Source organism: Neodiprion lecontei, chromosome 6, assembly GCF_021901455.1.
Source record: "Neodiprion lecontei isolate iyNeoLeco1 chromosome 6, iyNeoLeco1.1, whole genome shotgun sequence".
Taxonomy (NCBI): Eukaryota; Metazoa; Arthropoda; class Insecta; order Hymenoptera; family Diprionidae; genus Neodiprion; species Neodiprion lecontei.
In genome coordinates this window covers 20,170,491-20,185,209 of record NC_060265.1, presented here as the reverse complement: position 1 = coordinate 20,185,209, position 14,719 = coordinate 20,170,491, and the positions used below count along the sequence as shown (strand labels likewise).

Sequence of the window (14,719 nt, the reverse complement as noted above, 5' to 3'; positions counted from 1 at the left end):
ATTTTCCGTGTAGTTGACAGATTTCTATAACACAATCATGAAAAAGGATCGATTCTACAAGTCGGTTCTACAGAGCAAATGTTCTACAGAATATGTTCTAAGGACTCGTTTCTACTGAAATATTTTTCTACGCAATATTTTACCATAGAAAGGAATTCGAGATTCACATCGAAAATAATCCCGCATGAATTAATCTACAGGAGAATTGTTCTACAGAATGTTTTTCTAAAAACCATTTTTCTACAGAATATCGTACCTTGTTTTTCGTAATTCCAACAATATTCGAACAGTTTTTTTTTAACAATACCTGTTTTACTGAATTTTTCTAGTTACTATAACAAATGAAATTTTTCTCAGTGCAGATCTCAATGTTTTCTGAGAAAGATTTTCCACGTTAATTGAATTTGCCTGCGACAAGGAATCCCGAGTATATTGCAGATTACACAAAATCCAGAAGGCGCCCGGTCCGTGATATTTTCCAGTCGACAATATCAAGTTTTCACTGTACGGAGATTATTTGAAAAGTTTTTGCATAAGCCGAGTCAAATGCTCAAAGTTGGAGGAAAATAAAAAGTGGTGATCCACGCCAAAAGCGGAAAACCCCGGATGCGTAATTTTGCACAAGGTGTACCGGCAGGCAGATTCTCATCTCGCAGAGTTCTTCCCTTTTCTACTCGAAGCCGCTCTCTGGACGGTTGAAATTATTAATCAAATGAATCGTGAACAGAGAATAGCTTGCGGTAAAAGGTCCCGCGAGACAACGATAAATTTCAACCCTTTGTAGCGAAGTGTTACACACAAATTCGTACGTTTTGTCGCATTACAAAAGAGTAGAGTGATAGACTAAGAGAAATTTCAAATTGTGGTTGTTACACAGTCCTCGACTATTTTCATTTTTCACCGTAATCGAGAAATATATTACAGTTTTTTATACAAAGTGGAGATGAGTTTCTTTCGATGTAACCGAAAACTCCGCAGTATTTCGTACTATTCTTTCTCGATTATAGTTACTCGTAATATACTTGCTTGTAATTATTGCGATAATTTGGTAATGGCGCAACAATAAGCCTAGAAAATTAATTAAAGTAATTGAACATATTTAAATGGTATTGACACCTATTTCCACACTAAATAGTTACTTGTGCCACATTTTCATATAAATCAAACAATACCGAAACCGTTATTGCAAAGACGCATGTTTTACTAAAACTTTATAGTAACTGTAAAAAATGAAATGTTTTATCAGTGTGCCTGGGTTATTTTAAACAGCTTTTGCCAATTTTGAAAATGATTAATGGAATATATATATGTATATATATATATTCAAGCTGTGATAGTGACTTTGATGCACGTCCGATTTTACATATGACATTACCGCGGGTATCAGTGAGAAAATCACATTCTAACACACTCGAAACCTCGTTATATGAACTTGATTAAACCGCGCTGCAAATTAACTCTCGACAGTCAATACCAATGGCAATATAATTTTTTATATAAATCGTACTGAAATTTGCACCCCAGTATATAGTGTTGCATAAAACGGCTACGAAGCTTTGAGAAGTAATGCAATGCACGGTCGTTGTCTAAAGTCGATGAAATTCTGGAGTTTATAAAATATGACGCAGACATTTATCTGAGACGGCAGTCCATATGCGGAGAATCCGATTTCCTCTTTTCACATCCATTACAAAAAGATGTTGCAGTTTTGAAAACTTGCACAAAAGCAATTTTCCAAGTTTCAGTTGAAACTATTCACTCTCACATCTTTCTTCAGCTCTTCCAGAATTATTTACAAAAAAGTGCACACCTACAGTTTATTTCGCCACTTTGCAATCGGACTCAAGATTAACTCGGAAAGTTTCACACCGCGGTCCAAGCGTGATTAAGCTAAGGTAAATTGAGCGGAAGTTTTTTTTTAAGGGAGCTCAGAACATCCCCGCAAAGCAATTAGCCTGACGTGGAAAACGCATCCCTCGAAATTTTCCTATTATACCTACCTATGTATAGGGCATTCCATGACATCTCAATCAAGATTCTACGTCGATACTTCAGATACGCTGCGTCGAAAAATTGTGAAAAAAATTGCAAAGGCGTTTTTCGTCGTGTTCGTCGTTCGTTTTGTCGTCGTTCAAAAAATGATGAAGCCAATTTGAGACATCGGCGTAGAATGTTGATCGAATTGTCATGGAATGCCCGGTATATCTAATACAGGTGATATACAGAGTATCAAAAGTCTCTCCGAATACAAGGGTGCGATCGCTCGTTAACCAAGAAATGAAAAATTCAAATTCCACGAGGACCCCGGAGGACGGAATCGGGCCGGATAAGCTCTCGGTTATATTCCTCCCGAGGGTTAAACTTTTGAATACAGAAATACGCCATTGCACTCGTGCGATTCGTTTAATAAGTGCTCCTCACAAAAGCCCCGAGGGACGGCCAAGGATCGACTGACTGCCTTTATCCCGGCGTCTATTCAGCAATTGAATTGTTACCCCGAGACTAATTGCTTCGTCACGCGGCGGGAATGAAAATGGACAAGAGACAAGAGACTCGCCGAGACGACCGTGAAGCTTCTTTGAGGAATCAAACTCCGCGTTTACAGTCCCTGGTGGAAAGGTGTCCGTTGATCAGTTTTCGCAACACTTGTCTTCACGCTATTTCAACGGCGAATCTGTCGCAAACGGGCCGCGGCTGATGCTTCGTAGCAAACCCGACGCCTTGAAATAGCGACTACATTTGGTATGCGACGTGATCGTCGACAATTTTATCACATTTACGGTGTGTGACAGAGAATTTGGAAGAGTACCGTAATCATTTTAAAAAAGTCCCTCTTTACGAAGTACGGTACGTTCTTTTTTCTATTAAAAATGTTACTCATGTTTGAAATTATTGAGTCAACGATCGTTACTTTTTCAAAATCTCAAAGACGCACATGCTAACTATAAACAAGAAATATGATATTCATTTTTCGTTTCAGATTGTTTTAGAATGGTGGAAAATTTAGTATTTTTAGTTCCATTTCACTCCGCAGCTGACCATTTTATTCAGAAAATCATTCGCAACAATCCCACTCTAATACATTTTCTCTGACGTATTTGATATATTGGTTATAGATATTTGATTTTTCAAAGTTGCACAAACATTGATGTGAATTAACAAACTGCAGCATCGGATTGGCTATCGAAAGGAAAAAATTGCTCAATTTAAATTTATAGAAAAACAGTTATTTCGACTGAATAATTAGCCATCGTAGAATAAGCACGAACTAATCTGTTATATTTTATGCCATTTGGAGGCGATTTGAAATCAAAACTATATAACAGATTTTGTTTATGATATCAGTATTTCTTCTTTTTTACTTTTTTACTGTGGCTTTTCGGAAACTAGTGAAATTTCTGATAACCACTACGGAAATCCGTTTCGAATCACCTAATTAATAAATACGCTGAATATATTTTGAGATGAAACCACCAAAAAATAATGATTTCCATACAATCTTCCTGACAACTAATTTTGAGTGTATACTTTGTCGTAAAAATATTTCCCCTCCAAAAGTACACCCTAAAAACGTGGTGTAACTATTAATAGTAAATTATACACATGCAAAAGATAAAAATTGCGAGTTTTCCGTTAGATCAAACAACAAGGCCTTTCTTCAGGAAAAAAGTTCAAACTATCTCATCTCTTATCATCGCGATCATCGGTATGAACAATTTCAAAAAGTCTATGATTCTGTCGCCACGTGTAATAATTACGATGCGTCGTTGCCAACCTAATGATGAAAAATTTTATTCCAGAAAAAAGAGAATAAAGAAACCTTATGAAAACAAAGAAGTAACAAATCACGCAACATCTGTCACTGTAAACCTAAGAAAAACGTCATCAAACCCAATCGGACCAAATTAACAGTGTGATTTTAATTAAAAAAAAAAAAAAAAAAAAAACCACAAACCAGGCAAAATTAATTCTATATATCGTTTGAAATGGGGGTTTGCGCCAGAGCCGATGCCCCTGGGATACCCCTCTGGGGTTGGAAGGGATGGAATTTCGTGACACTGATCCTCCTCCTCGTATCTGCCGGTCTCATGGTCTTCAAACATTTCAAAAAGGTACTTCAAGACGAAGACATTTATCGACATTTCTAGCAATCTCAAATCCAGAATTAAACCTGGTGAAACGCATCAAATCGGAATAGTTTATCACTCCGTTAATACACAATTTCAGCAGGGCGGTGGGTCCGCATCAGAATCAGAACCCGCCGAGGCTCAACCCGAGAAATAATTTTCAAGGGTAAAGGGTTGGAAAGTTCAAAGCATAAATTTTCTCTCCACCGAACATACATGCAAACTAAGCATAAAACAAGGAGGATCAAGAAGCAGTGAAACGAGCCAACGTTCCTCCGCTCGTCTGCACAAACTCGGTAAACTGATTACGTATCCGATACAAGGGGTTATTGCAAAGCGGTTGGAACAATGAATTCGCTCCGACCTCAGATCATTCAATGCCAGCCGCCATATTAGAACACTTGTACTCACTTACAAGATGAATCTAGGATATTTGTGAAGCTCAATCTTTAGTAGCTAATTAGATGAACATGCCTAAGCGTAAGCAATCAATCGAAAGCTAATGCCTCGTTATGACATGTCACGCGCTTGTTCAAGAGAAGAGAATTATTTTATCTCTGTGAGAACGTACGAGCAAGTAATACGAAATCGAAGGGATGGTCGACCCTTTTGCCAATCCCATTTTTGCATTTACCGATCGTAAAACCATCGCCCGGCTCAATCACCGACGCGAACAGATCCCTTAAAGAGCAGTCAATTTCCCACAGGTAAATAATACCCACGCGAAGCATATATTAAACCGTGAGATGGAAGCTCCTCCAGGAGGCAGAGAGATCGGCCTGTCCACTCCCATCGTATACACACCTACATAAACAAGCGATCCTCGGGAGCCGAGGAAACTTCATGCATAAATCACGAGAGGAGTCTACTGAATAAGGGTTGATCTTACCTTGTTTCTCCGGCATCCTCCTAGCGCAGGAGCGATAACAGCGTAGCACTTTGGATGTATCCACCGAGTGGGCATCGTCCTTTGAAACCCTTCCACGATCCGCGTTCAGGTGAGTTTCACAGTGAGTTTCGAATTATGACACGTGTGCGTCGGAGTTCCGTGCCTGAAAAGAAACAGAAATTCAAACCTATTGCGGCAATACGAAATTGGATAGTAAAAGTTTTTGCGACGCGTTCACTTATTTATCGAGAATAAAACGTGCTTTTTCATACAGAAGCTACGCAATCCTCACGGCGAATCCAACTGAGATCCTGACTATTTGGCAACGACGGAGGAAAGGATATAAACGACGAGGAAAGCTCCTGAACCCCACTTTCCAAGTTCCTGCAATCCTTGGAGCTGTGATCTGGTACGTAGGCTATTACTTGCATTCAGGGTTAAAGAAAAACGATGTAGACAAGTAATGAAACTTCGTCGTCTTGTGGCAAAAGCACTACATTGCACCATAGATCCTCCCGCTACTTGAACTGATTTTCTCTTCTCGACAATAAACGTGAATCATGGAGAGGGGAGCAGTAAGTGTCGTGTACTAATTGACGAGGTCCGAGTTCAACCAGTTGGTGAGAATGTGAACGTGCAGCGCGGTGAGGTTTTCACAACATTTTTCACCGGCTGTCCTGCAAAACCACGCGATGTGTCTATCCAGGTGGAGGAACTCGCAAGAGATTGAATATAATGGGTCCTCCGAAGACGCGGCTGGTCGCATCTGCAGCGTGCAGACCGGACATCCCGCCACTCTAACCCCGGAAGCTCTCTGCGCGTGATAAATTTCATCCCCAGTGGCAGCCATGCACTGAAATGAAGAAACACGGCGCAGTGGAGGAAAGCAGCACCTGGTATCAGGTGGAGGAGGGCGGAGGACGGGGATGGGATTGGAGGAATCAGGACGAACCTCGGGAGGAGAAGACCGCGACCATCAGGATGGACACGTAGAGGGTGCGAGATGCATGTATGCAGGATGCACTCCACAGTCCGTTGTGTAAATCGATTTGAGTGCCTCGGTGTGCTTCGGCTCCTCACCTTTCTTCGCCGTATAAAAGCTCTCTCGGTTTTCGAACCCCTCTTCCGATCGCTACGAAAGGCGATAGCTGAGGATATCCGGGAAATGCAAACCTCGATTCGAAAGAGAAGAAAGGAGAGTCTGAGCGCGATCTATCCCGATTAAATCTGAGAATAAATTTGAAAATAAAAACCGTGCACCTGATTCTAACGACGGGATATTTTTCCCGGCATTTGTTTCCGCGACTCCTGTCAAAAGCAGCGGATCACAGTCGTTTCACTTCGACTCGACGACGACAATGATACGGTTGTAAGGAGTGATTGGAAGACGGCTGCGTAACGAGTCGGGGAAAAAAGGGAATTGTGAAATATGAGAACGACGACTCTCGATTTTCTCCTACAAAATAAGGGACTTTTATTCTTGACAGACGTTGTACAACCGGTACCTTCAAAGCGAGCCAAATTTAACGGGGGAAAAACGGCTACGGCTCTGTATCTGAAATCTGACTGAAAAAGTATCCTTGATCTGAAAAACCGAGATCTCGTTACACCTGTCGGGACTTTTAACAAGCTCACTTTTATCACCATCAAGCTCAGCTGGCGTGAAACCTGTGCTATTCAATTATACCAGCAGACTGCAGAAGTTGAAATACGATCGAGAATGGCCGAGAGCGGGTGTTTGTGTAGGTCAGATCCTTAAGTGTTCGCTACAAGCTACCCAAAATTTCTACCTTCGCGCATGAAAGTATAAGAATAATCCTTGCTGAATTAGCTGTAAAGAAACGTCACGGATATTAAAAGAAACTCACTTGAACTCTAAGAACTTTTTCCAATTCGAAAGTTTTAAATTGAATTTCTCGAACAGTCATTTTTGAATCGTAAAAAAACGTATACTTGAGTTTCTCTCCATTTCGGAATGAATAAATAAACCACAAATCGTTCTCATCGTTAATTCGCAATGTTAATTCGCGGCAATTAAAATTTCCCGAGCAATTATCTTGTTAAATGGCATCAGGATCGATTTAACAATCGCATCGTTTATTCATTTACAGATGAAACCATCAAGCTCCCGGCTCGAACGGTTCAATTTTTTAAACGCGTTGCTCAAGGGATTTTTAGCTTAATTTGAGTCTTCTTTTTTTCCATGGCGTCGGAACGTTGGCGGAAAATCCGATCAGGATTTTATTTTCACCTATCTCTCATTCTTTCCCATCTTCGAGGAAATTCAATGCGACTAATTAGAAGGCCGTTAATACGAGGAGAATCACGTTCGCCAGTCGCGCAATCAGGCGACTCTGATGAAAAGAGAAGAAGGAGCGGATTTTCACATCTAAAACAAACCAGCCAATTAGGAGGAGTCTCATTACTGCCACCGACAAGACTTGATAAAATCAGGCAAATATTAGTGTCTGGTAAATATTTGCCAAGACTTGGAATTGGCGTCCTGTATATACATACATATATATATATATAATTACTCGTATAATCAGGAAGTATATAATAACTCGGTGATTGACACTGCGTAAAACTTGGTGTTTATCCACGTGAATAATTCTTCTTAATCCACATTATATTCTACAACTATATAGCTGAGACGTTGAAGTCAAATCGAACCAAACTCCGCAACGTTTATTAATGGCTACACTTTTCGTTTTCGGACTACCTCGGATTTAGCGGTCAAAATTTATAGAGAGAATTGTGAGAAATGAAGAACATTGCGGCGGTTTTAGCTCGGCATGAAAGATTCAAAGGCATAAGACCGATGCCTTAGAAATTGAAGATGAAGGGAGGTATATAGGAACGCGACTTTAAGGCGGTGTAAAAAAAAAAAGAAAGAAAAAATTGATGTATGCCAAAGCTACGAACGAAAATCGTTTCAGCCCACGATGGATTTTCGAATAACTGGCATTGACGCCGTGGGAAGCAGAGTGTCAATCCGATTTCAATCCTAATTTATACCCTGATATGTGTATACGCGTTCAAATTATTTTCTCCATCGATCGCGGTGATGCCACCGAAATATGGTACGGAACAACGAGAAATAAACTATACACAAAAATCTGTAACTTTACGTGACTTCGACGAGTTTTTAGTTAATCGTATGCGTTACCAATCAACATGTCAATAGAGATGCTCAGAGTAAAAAACGTTACTCTTTTTATAATCCTTCAAACTGACAAACTTCACCTCGTGTTTCGATACGATTCATGGTTTCAGAGTTTATTTTATATTTACAGGCTGACAGCTCGGATGTTTCCCATGAACAAGAAACCATTTATTTTCATGGCAGACTCCCGTAACCCACATGAAACGAGTCGAACCCACTCAGGATAGACTACATTTTCGATTCAGAAATAAATTTTTTCTTCTTCAGGCTAAATTTACCGAATATGTATTAAAAAAAATGTTTCAATCACATGTTGCAAAAATTCTGAATAAAAAACCTATTATTTGACCCACAGCACACAGGATGAATTTTTGGCTGTCACGATTCGGTGAAAAATATCCTTGTTCAAAGTTTATTGTACAGAATTAAAACTATTTCAAATTGGTAGAATATGAAACTCGATAGATTAAACTTCGCTTAAATTGCGACCCGGAAAATTCAACAATAAATGACATATAGATCAAATTTATATATGTCAAACGAATAGATATTCTAACTGAGCCATAGGGCTTATAGAATAGTCCCTCACTCTTTGTCAACTTTTGAACTAATGTTCGAAACTTGGGAATTAGCTGTTTATTCTGTATCGTTTCACTCGATCAGGTTTATGAGTAATTATACCGACCGTCACCATTGAAGTACAATAAATAATTTACTACAAAGTGGTTATTAATTCGTATCGGACAATAATTGGAAGGGTGAATCCACCCCTCAAAAACCAACCTAGGACCAGCCCTAGTCTGGCGGTTCGCAATTTCGAACCGTCAATAAGCATCGCTTACAAAGTCGTAACCCTGGTAAATTAGATCTAAAATTTCACAAATCCCTCTGACCTTCCGAAGTTCGAGGGTTCAACGCAGCCCCGTCGAATCTGCGTCAGAGCCGGAGGACGGGAAAGGGCGTGACTTGATATTAATCCCACATCCTAGGGCTGCTTGTTTCGTTAGAATATCGTAATTGGGTTAATCAACGATCACGGCTAGGTTCCCCACCTTAGCACCAAAAATTGCTGCACCTTCAAAATTTGTCCATATTTCACCGACGAAAAGTGATTCAGTACAATTTGAAATCCCGGGAATTTCATTTAAAAAACATTGAAAAGAAGGCGATATTATTCCTCAATGTATCCATTATTTTATACATAACACAAATGTACCCTGCCAAAGCCAATACGTCACATTAATTAAATAATGCGAACACTCGTAAGCTGGATCACGAAAAAACGTCTCTGAAAACTCTGCGGAGCAAATATAAAGCAGTTGTATCTGCAATACCTACCCGAAGCGGACATCCTTCCAAGAATCTAGAATCTCAAAAACCTTTCCACGACCCTCGTAAACTTTCCACTTCCATGTTCTCCGTTCGTTACACATTCGGATACTTTTTCTACCGCCCTGTCCTCGCAGATGTAAGTTAAGGGTACCAAAGTAGACCAACGGTCTTTAGGGACACGACCGAACAGGATCATCTATTCTTCTTACACCGCGACGCGGAGAGGTGAAAAGTTGACATGCGTAGAAGTGAAACGACCGAGGTAATTTCATCTTACGACACTGAAAGAAAGCCGGCGTAACAACGCGGGGCGCAGGTGCATGGCACTCGTAGCTTAGATAGGCAATCGGTGGAATCCTGATAAGGAAACACATGGCCAGCTCCCGTGTAAATATACAGGAAACCCCCGCAGGCACCTCTGGCAATAAATAAGCTCGTGATAAACGTATTATCTGCGAAGGATGCCCCCGCACCCTGCACCCAGAGGCAAAAGTTATTGTTTCTACGGTCAGTGGCTCTCAGCGAACGTGCGCAGGAACGTTTCGCACCCCGCGAATTCCAACTGCTGGAACGTTATGGAGGGCGCGGCGTTTTACGGCCTCGGAAACGTATCCTGTCTCACGATGAATGCTGCACTGTAGCTACCATTAACGCTGCAGGACCGGGCTTTGTATCAGCCTCGCAACAATGCACACGATCCAGCACCAAATTCAAATATTTCACACCGACAAGAGCCGCGTCGCCCCGGATTCTCTTCGACCCTCATGAACTTTGCAACAGACATCCCGGGGTCAGTTTACTGGCTCTGTGCAAAGTGCTCGTTGAAAGGGTGCGAAATACGCGTTGCGACGCTTCATAGGAAATCGCGTAACAAGTACTTTGACAAATCCTTTCCAACGTATGCAGCATTATCGAATGATGCTGATGAAAACTGTCAACACAGATGTCTGAGTAATCGAGAAGAGGAACAACGTCCACCTTTGTACCTTACTGAATTTTGATACCAATTTTCTGAAACGTGTTACAGACGTTACTTGTAATGTTCATATAAATCGATAATGCCCATTCAGAGATGTTATAACTGTAATGCAGTCGTAACGCTAATATCTCGTCGAAAACTGGTCCGCGAAACGTTTTCCTACCATTAACGAAAGGTTGACAACTTCGTTAGATCATCCGGTAAAGTTTCGCCTCAACGAGATTTTTACTCGTGAGACAGGGAAACGGGATAACGGGTTCAATCACATTAGCATCCCAGTGCCAAACCCATTTGCACTTTGCGCCAGTACACCTCCTGCATCTTAAGCCGTCGTTTGCTAAAGAAGATGTCCCTCTATTCGTTGAGCTAAGTATAATCTAACCGGCGATCTCCCTTCTCTGTTGGCGAATATCCGAGAAAATGTGAAAAATAATTTTCAAATAATTCCTCAGCCTTTGCCTCTCATTTAATATCCTAATGTCTCCTCTTCCAAGTGCAATTTCTATGTATGCGTTCGCGTGCGCTTGTGTGCGGCTAAACACCCGGAGAAATGATTCACGTGCAGCGCCTAGATACATGCCTACAAAAATAGTACGAGAAAATAGAAAGTACGTGCAGGAAATTGCGACGAGGGCCCAAAATAAATGTACCAATTAGTTTAATGGCCGTGTACAACGATGTGCCTGAACAGCGGACTATTGACGGTTGCTTTATCAGCACATCTAGTCATTAGTCAGCGATAATGATTTTTGTCTACATTATAATTTAAAGGATGAGTTGATTTTCGGTAAATTAGATGTACTCGTATATGTAAAAAGTCACCGACTGTCTCTGCAGGGGAATTTCATCCGGATGATGAATGTTATAAATATTAGTTAACATAGTTTAAATCATTAGAAGAACAATTCGCAACGATGACGCGTACCTCAAAACAAGGTGAAATTCCAATGAGAATGGGAATGTGTTTGAATCAATAGAGAAGTCATAAAACTCGCACGCAATCATCCTTTCCCTCGGAATTAGGGACGAAATGTTACTTGGATACTGATGTTTATGTTCAAGTACCCGGGTGTACCTGAGGAACGTCAACATATATACAGGGTGTTTATATTAACTCTGGATGGACTTGTAGAGTGTGTAGAGGCTGCCTAGACAAGCATTTTGAGGTAAGACACCCATGGTGGAGAACTCATCCTGAGGCTGTTGAATGGCTTTGAAGGATTTGGTCCGGCGAGCTTGTTCGCGGTGTAATAAATCAGACGTAATCACTTTCGACGCAATGTTTTAAATTCTTGTTTAAAGTCAACGAAACGGTAAACTTGGCAATAAAAGCAAACAACAAAATTATTTCCGATGCTTATAATAAACAGAATTTGACAATGTTATGGAAAACGAAAAGCCAAAGCATGCATGTGCACAGTGTGTAATGGATTCCTGTGAAACATGACAAATTTCACGTATTCACGTATTCACGTCACGCGTATGAAAAATTTCTTTCTTATTTTTCTAATTGTTTATCGTATTTTTATTTAAAGCTTCTCGTTTCGTTGACCTCGCACAAGAACTTTGTACCGTTGTATACGAATAAATAAAACGTTGGGTCGAAATCGATCATTTAATTCATGCATCCAATTCATTACACTACGAAGAAGCCCGCGGTACCAAATCCTTCAAAGCCCAAAAAGTTGGGATGAGTTTCTGACCATGGGTGTCTCATCTCGAAATGCTTGCCTAGGCGGCCCCTACACACCCTAGAAGCCTGCCCAGAATTAACATAAACACCCTGTAGACTTTGATCGACGTCACGTGTGACGTTTACGGTTACGGTTAATGCATCCGAGACGCGAGAGGTTTCGAACATGCAGTACGCGGAATTGAGTGACAGGGAGACTCTTTGATGAAAGGCGTTGTCGAATTAGTCGCTGGTACGAGCACGGGAAGCTGAACTGGATACAGTAACGTATGTCGAACCGCAGAATCTCGTAACAACCGAACCTACTCGACGAAATTCATAAATAAGCACTCCCGGGTGTCGCCGATCTATACTGACATAACTCGGTCAAGTACGCACGTATAACGTGTGACGTCGGTCGAGTGCTAATCGCTTCACGAAAAAGTGCTTTCCGAAATTCGGGCGGTTCGAGAGACCGTCGGAAAATATTCCAATGATGTTTTTGCACATATATATAATATATATATATACTATATTTCTACATATTTTGTTTATGACTATCTATTCCATAACGCCGAAACAAAAAATGGTGAAAATTTATTCACATAGGTAAGATAAGAAGCAATCCCTTTTGCCGTACAACCTTTCAATTTTTAAATATAGAATCGTTTAAAAAATTTTAATACCAAACAGTTCGTATTCGATAGCCTCGAAAAGAAGACTGAAAAATATTTATAATTCACAACGATTTCTTACAGTGGTTGAAATACGACAATCAATCTAAGATGGTGAGGATTGGTACTCGTTCGAATTGACTGATTAGAAAAAGTCTTGAAAATTACAAGTGAATAAAAGTATAAAATGCCAGATAAAAAACTGAACAGTTCAACAAATAGTTATAGGTAATTTTCATTCTTATGAAAATTTTCCCCATTCGCAGAGGACGGTGAAATGCAATTGGCTGTCTATGAAATTAACTTGCGAGATCTTGATTTATCTATTGTAGAAGATGGATAACATATAGACGATTGAATAACGAGAAGAACGTTACCATCCAACAAGCGGCAATCCATAGGAACTAGCTTCGAAGCACTCTTCGTAAGTCCGCGCTTCAACGTATCGTCGAACCCGCCAACCCGCACCAATCAATATTATTAGCGGTTAGAAACCACCAACGCGACGCGATGCACAGCACAATTACGAATGATCTTGATTGGCTGGCAGCCGGGAACAACGTCTTCAGCATCATCTGACGTCATAAAAAACAACGCTTCTCCGCGTGCGATGCAGTCGGTAACTTCGCATGCTGCTTTCGATTCATCGTGATCACGTATTGTGCCAATTGTAAGAAAGAACGAAACTACGAGATACCCACGACAAACTTGTGTAGTTGAAATGATATTTCTTCGGATTTACCTTGCTTTGTGAATTATTTTCTATGGTTCTCTCAGAAGGATGTTCGTGTTGCAAAAACTAAAAATTTCTATATTATAAAATAAACTAACCGAAATTTAAACGTCTATTCATTCGTAATCGATTGACTGTTGCAGAATTTTCAATCAGACACGTTCTAACGTAAGTAATCGTCGTTGAAAAATTTTCCCAGAGTCTCGTGATAAACTACGCGGTTGATCCTGCTTGCTCGTACCAAATCGCGTTCTGGTATAGAAATTCGTAATCCGCTTTTTTCTTTTATTAGGAAAGCATCGAAGCATATAATCGACTTATTTTCATACCGCTCGGCACCGCGACGTTATACCATTATTCGTCATGCGTCAATAAGGTACGAATTCTACGAGTATCGATCGTATGTTGCGCGTAACAGACCATAATTGACACAAGTGTTTAGCAAGACCATAAACACGAATACTTTGAGTATTCGTTCTAGTAAAAATAAGACGACGTTGTCCTTGTAGTGGTATAAACAATTTCTGTTCCCATCATTTTTCAGTCCGTTTTTCCGAATCTTCTTACCGTTGCCCAATTCGCAAATACCATTGTGAAAAACAACATTAACCGATATGCCTGTAACACGTCTCTCGGTAAACAGGAATGCCATGCAAACACGAATTATAGCACAAGTATTATAGTTTGGTGTATAGATTTTGCAACATTGCAGCAGATTCAGCACCACAGGCGCATGCCTGGTATTTTTAGCGCGACTGATACGACCGTACATCCAGGATTGCGTGAGTATTTGGTGAACGTGTATGCATCGTATGGACATACGTGCAAATTGCGGCAATAATGCCAATAGCGCGTGCTCGGCAATTCTCGACCAAATTAAAGCCGATGCCAGCGAGTCCAGCCGCACCCGAGGAAGTCAAATTATTTAAAAAGCTCAGCAATAGGTACCAACACGCATTAACCCCAACTTGCTCGCGCAAGAACGTTTTTATAGAATACATGTGACACGTATACGTCACTCTGCGAATTGTACATCAAAAGAATGTGATTGCACGATTTGTGGCCAAATCAGGGATCTTGGACTGTCGAAATGGGTGTCGGTAAATGTGTAAAATCAGATTTGGGAACATAACATTGATTTTGAGAA

At 40.5% G+C, this 14,719-nt stretch overlaps 1 long non-coding RNA gene across 1 annotated transcript in view; it reads right to left on the bottom strand.

The window, feature by feature from the left end:
- LOC124294927 overlaps window positions 1-5,155 on the bottom strand; it is an 80,270-nt gene extending 75,115 nt beyond the window's left edge. Inside the window, exon 1 of the long non-coding RNA XR_006904820.1 lies at window positions 5,017-5,155. This is a non-coding gene — a long non-coding RNA (uncharacterized LOC124294927). The remainder of the gene's footprint in view (window positions 1-5,016) is intronic.
- Window positions 5,156-14,719: the final 9,564 nt, after the last annotated feature.